Source organism: Polyodon spathula, chromosome 22, assembly GCF_017654505.1.
Source record: "Polyodon spathula isolate WHYD16114869_AA chromosome 22, ASM1765450v1, whole genome shotgun sequence".
NCBI lineage: Eukaryota > Metazoa > Chordata > Actinopteri > Acipenseriformes > Polyodontidae > Polyodon > Polyodon spathula.
In genome coordinates this window covers 14,583,989-14,589,988 of record NC_054555.1, presented here as the reverse complement: position 1 = coordinate 14,589,988, position 6,000 = coordinate 14,583,989, and the positions used below count along the sequence as shown (strand labels likewise).

The 6,000-nt window shown below is 37.6% G+C and overlaps 1 protein-coding gene across 4 annotated transcripts in view; it reads left to right on the top strand.

Annotated features, from left to right (window-relative positions):
- Positions 1-2,866: 2,866 nt before the first annotated feature.
- Positions 2,867-6,000, top strand: part of mapk9 (mitogen-activated protein kinase 9) — a 64,159-nt gene continuing 61,025 nt past the window's right edge. The window contains exon 1 of one of the 4 annotated variants that reach the window (XM_041222930.1): positions 2,867-3,122. The gene's annotated coding sequence lies outside the window, so the exon portion shown is untranslated. Of the gene's footprint in view, positions 3,123-4,739; positions 4,943-6,000 lie in introns of those variants that run through there. The other 3 variants (XM_041222929.1, XM_041222927.1, XM_041222928.1) reach the window with 3 other exon arrangements.

Below are 6,000 nucleotides of genomic sequence, written 5' to 3'. Positions count from 1 at the left end.
CAACCTTAAATGTTTCCACGTATACTGTATGCATTTATACTCTATCTAACCTTGATGGTCCAGGCTGTGGATTCTCCTCAGGGCTCTGTGGGGGTGTTACCAGAGATTCTACTCTTTTCTTCCTTTCCCTAGACTGCTGTTGAGCTTTTCTCCAAAATTAGTGTTTTCTACGTTTCTCCCTGTCACTTAGCTCTGCCACTGACTTTACTTTCCCTGCTTCTTTTTTTCTTGCCATTTCTGGCGCTCCCTTTGCAAGTTCTGCTCTCTTTTAATGGGATCGGCATCACGGCGAGTATGATAGTGCCGTTGCTTTGCTGCAGCTGAAAGTACCATTTTATTCTATATCTGTCTGGGAAAAAAATAAGAATTTCCTTACTGGTCTTTATACAGTTTAATTACAAATCCAGACAAAAATTAATGTTAAATATTGTAACAAAGAAATCTTTTTTGTATATATATATATATATATATATATATATATATATATATATATATATATATATATATATATATATATTTTTTTTTTTTTTTAAATGTCAAATCTGTTACCTTCAGTCAACTCTGTTACTTTAAATGGGTAACAGGGTTGACTGGTAACAGTGTTGGCATTTATCACTTATTCGGCTTTCATGCGCCATGTGGAAAGCAGCCTGAAACCACATGTTGTGATCTTAGTAGAGGGCTTTATAAGCAATTTAAAAGTGTTTTTTTTTTTTTTTTTTTTTTGTATTGATCAAACTATCATAATTACTTTTAAGTAACATTGTTGACGGTTAGATAATATACTGTATACCCAAATACAACTTAAAGTGAAAAATATAGTCACAGATGTTTAGAAACATACCTGTACTTGTGCCTTTTATCTTCTTCCCTCTAGATGAGGTCACATGCTGAAGATCACATGGTTTTGGGATAAACCATTATTTTGAGGGGGGGATTTCTCCTCCAGTAACAGGGTTGACACTGATTTTATGGACAACATTACATATCATAAATTTTAGACTGTAGATCCATTTTAACTGTAAAAATGTATATAAATATATATTAATACAAATATGTTCTAGTTTGTTTTCCATGATAATGGCTGAATTGTATATATTTTATACAATTTACTGAGTTTAATTCATTAATGAATTTATATATTAGCCTATAGGGACATCACGAAAACATGCATATAAGATATATTTTATTAATTATTTTCTCAGTTAATGCTTTATGTTATGTTATTTCAAATTTAAAATATAAAATTAGCATTGAATTTTATTTTATAATTTACCCAAAATATGGCCCAGGGACATAAAATGTACCCTATTTGTAGAATCACCCATATATGTATCCACTTAGGCAGCTGGAACTAAACTGAACTGGTGGGCTTAAGGCCCCTGTATTTATAGTACTATTTATTTAACTGGAAAGTTCTAGAAAGTTCTAGAAGTTACTCCAAGTTTACTCAGCACTGAATCTATCTGGAATGTTCTGGAAAATAGGTAAATTTCAAAATATCAGTGTCCTGGTCACAAAAGCAAAGTTTGTGGGGAATAATAGCCATTTTCTATACTTTTGAGGCATAAGCAATTAGGAAATAACACTTACTACCCAGGAACCAAATAATAATAATAATAATAATAATAATAATAATAATAATAATAATAATAATAATTGTTACACGGTGTAATAAATCACTATCGGCGCTTTCTGTTTAAATTATGAATAGAATGAAAATAAGCTTCTACACAACAGAGGGCGCAAATAACCTTAACTCGATTAAAAGCGACCTCACCCGAAAAGACCTTAGTTAAGAGATCCTTGGCATCAAGTCCCAGTCCCAGTCCTGCGGCAAAAGAACAGAAGGGACGCATTACACTGGTCCGTGTTCTCATACCGCAGATTTCTGCAGTTCTGCGCAGATGCGAATTCTTCGAGAGCTGCTGCGTGACGTGACTAAGTTCCACCAGCTGAAATCTGTGCAGATTCTGAACAACCCAGAGCAGCTTTCAAAAGTAGCTGCAGTAGGCTGGCTGGCAGCAGAAAGGAATATCCACTAGAAACTGCCCTCAGGGCAGCAGATGATTCTGTTCACCCTAACCCAACCCCGACCCAAAACCTAACCTTAAGCAACCCCAGCCCTAAAAACTAACCCTAACCGAATACCTACCCATAAACAATCATCTGATGCCCTGATGACAGCACCTTTGTCGATGCAGCGATCACGAGTGACCTGCGAATCGTAATTCAAATAGGGACTAAAACAACTGCTGCCCCTTGGTTAGAGGAGGGGAACAACATGTTATCTTTATGCAAAGAAAGGTGAACAGCCTTGTCAACGCGGTATTAAAAAAATACATAAATAATACATGAATTAATCGATATCAAATAGTAATTAATAGTAAATTAAACATAATGTGCTGATCCATGATAAGTAATATGTACTTTACAATAAAGTTAATGTTCAACAATTACATCAAACTGACTGTATAGTCTGATGATGCAGAAACTGTAGGACGTTTAAAAATTAACATTAAGTTATGCAAATGAATGCAAGCCCCATGTGTGATACATTGTGATAAATTAAATAATGTAATTTCGTTTCATTATATACATCAAACACGTAGAATATGTCAATAATTATGTGACTAGAGTATAAATAAGTGATGTTGATAAATAACCCAAACGTTTGGTGAAGGCGTTACTGTAGCAACGTGACGTCAAACAGAGAGCAGCCACGCGCAGCAAGCTCCGGGAAGGCGTTTTTATTGCAGCTGCGTGTGACGTCAAACAGACAGCAGACAGGAGCAACAAGCGCAGCCAGCTCTGGGACACAAGAACACGACCAGTGTGAGCTCGGCAAAGCATAATGACGTAAGGACGCTTCCTGCTCGCCCTCGAATTGCTGAGCATCCGGCGCCAATCATGTCAGTGATAGGAGTTAGCAACTCGTAATCAAACTAAGCAACACATAAAATAAATAAATAAATCTTACGAGTTTATTTTGTTGCTGGCAGGGAAGTCAGTGGTCTGTCATTGGGTAAAGAGCTTGTTTGCGAATGTTGAAGCTGAGTGAGGACCGCCGTGTATAACTCGAGTGAGCAGGGGAGAAGTGCAGGCAGAAGAACCAGAATAAGGTAGGGCGTTATATTAAATTTAGCCCGCTGCAGTGCAGTCTACAGCACAAGAAGTGTAAGTAAAAGTAGATGTGGAGGCGGCCTTGGAAATGAAGCTGTCAAACTTACAACTGAGTACGAAAAGTGTATTACAAAAATATGACGTTCTGTAAATAAACAGTAGCATCAGAAAGCACTAAGTGTAGTGTACGACGCCCATCAAAAACACATTCGATCTGGCCTCTATACACTCACAGTCTGGGGCGGTAGCCGAGCATCTGTGTTTGTACTGCAGTGACAGTGGTATGAATTTAATGGCATGAATTAACGTGTGAGCAGATGTAGGCTGGTTTGGGGGTATCCGCCTCTTCTTTTGACGTAACCTACACAGTATCGTGTATGACTCTATAATACTACTGATTTATACTGTGATAAGAAAACAACAGTAAAATATAGGCAGTCGTATGCTGTGCCCAGGGCACGAATTGAGGGGAACAGTGTTCCCCTTGTTAACAGAAAAATAAAGTGTTTCCCTGTTACATACAGTCCTCAAATTGTGTGAGGATGAGGAGAACGATATTGTATCTGTCGAGCTACATTACAATATGCTCCCCTCGTAGACTGAAATACTTAACCAACTGGTTAAGCACAGTCAAATCTCTTCTTTTTTCATTTAAAAAAACAAAAAAACAGCGTTTACTGAAAGTAGTTGCCTCTCGGCGTTCGTGCGCCGGCATGATTAAAATATGCCTGTATTCATTGGACAAGCTTGAGAGGCGGTAAAAATAATACCAAATACTTAGTAAAATGCCAAGTAGGAAGAGAAAAATTAATAGGAAGAATATCGAGTGTAAAGACCCCAGAAGCTTAAAAAATCCAAAGGGAGTATAAATGAAAACTACAATAAACATCCAACTGAAAAAAAAGGTGTGAAAATCAATCTTGGATTCGTAGTGCTTGATTATAGTTTGTAAACATAGTAATGTAATCTTTTTTTGGACATTATTAGAACTGTAAAATTACGTATTACATTAACCATGTTAATACCAACCGAGTTGGTAGTGGAGATGTTTGATGCAGCTGGTGACTTTTGTGTTGAAGACATTTGAAAGACATCGTGCAGCACTATGCAGTTCCTAAATACAGTGTACTGGGTAGTGTGTCAGTAAGGGAAACGTTTGCTGTATTTATAATTAGGTGATACAAAACGTGCATATTTATACTATTCTTTCAGAAATGGAGAACTACATATTACACAGCAATGGGTATACATAAAAAAATACAGCTGGCATTATTGTGCTTTTTTTGAAAAGCCAAAAAGGGGAAATATTGTTCTATAATATTGCACTTGCTAAAACCTTACAAATTGCATACTTTGTTGGTAAAATATCACAATGACCAGTGGGTACTAGTGTGCAGTGTTTATTATTGAAAATAATAGAAAAATGCCCCGTAGGCAACACGGTGTGAGAAGGAAACGCAAATGGTAATGATATTTATTTTTAAGATTCCTGAAGTCCGCTACCCAAAAGTCCTACCAGAAGGTGCTTCCTGTGGGACAGAGCACTGGACTTTCTATCAAGAGTAAAAGTAGCAGCAAAACCAAAGTGGGTGATCTTTATTACTTTTCGATGTAAGTGTCTTCGCAGTGGCAGAGAAGGAGACATGCAAAAACAGCTCTTATACCAGCTGTGCCAGTTCCAGTTTTGCAGTAGCAAAGAAAGAGACAGAGGTAAAAACAGGGAGGATACCAGCTGTGCCAAGTTACAGTTGTGCAGTTAACTTCAGGCAGTCGTAGTTCCGGCTGGGAGTACCGCATACACGCACTGAATATGAACCAGGTAGGTGCTTAAAATATCCAGCACTACTTTTTTTGATGTATTTATTTTAACCAGAGCTACTCAGAATGTGGCTCATAGTGCTTTCTTCACTGACACCTACTTCTTTAGAGATTGTTGTAGCTTTTCAGGAAATCTAAATTGGGTCAAAAAATACAGTAGCTTGGTGTCTTAAAATATCTCTGTAGGATTTTCCCGCACTGAAAGTTGCAGATATGCGGGAGCAACTTGGAAAATGTGGGATTCCCATGATCCCATGCTGAAATTCAAGCCCTGCAGTCAGTAAAAAAAGTCTGTTTTAATCTACATTAGGGCATGTCTTTGTGATTCAGAAGAACCTGTAACATTCTTCCTATATTTAGATGAACTTGCTGCAACTAATACAAAAACTATATAAAGCATCACTTTTAACTCTCCCATCATGGGTTCTCAGAAAAAATTCTCCAAGAGCATCTAATCTGCTTTGCCTCAGATCTGGAGTAGCTTCTAGACTTGTGAAAGATTATCCAGAAATATTACTTTGGCAGTGTGTGAATCATCATTTGGAAACATTTATCAAACAAACATGAGTTAACATTATGTTGTGAAGCTTTATCAATCCAGTGCCTGCATGTTGGCAGAGTCCTGAGTACCAGGTGGGTACTTCCAGTTTTAGGACAGCATAGGCTGTTTGGATGCAGTACCCTGCGTTGTACAAACATTTCACAAAAGCATCAACAGGTGCAAGTTACAGTAGTTCTGAGAGAAACATGTACCTAGGGTTAGCAAGCAGGATCTCCAGTAAAAGTTGTATTCAAAATTTAGGACTTCTGTATGATGCTCTTGCGGAATTGTCAAACTTTTCCTTAGAGTTGCAAGAGAGAGGAATTTCAATGTCTAAGAGCGCATTCTCTTCTCTGCTGTCAGATATGGGTCTTTGCATCCACGGTTGATCACCCAGGTCTACACACAAAGAAAGCATGTAATGCTGCCCAGTCTTTGCTGTTCAAATGTGTTTTGCTGCTTAGTGATGCCTGTCTGTTTGAAAAGTTAGGCCAACCACCTTGAATAGTGGATGGGGT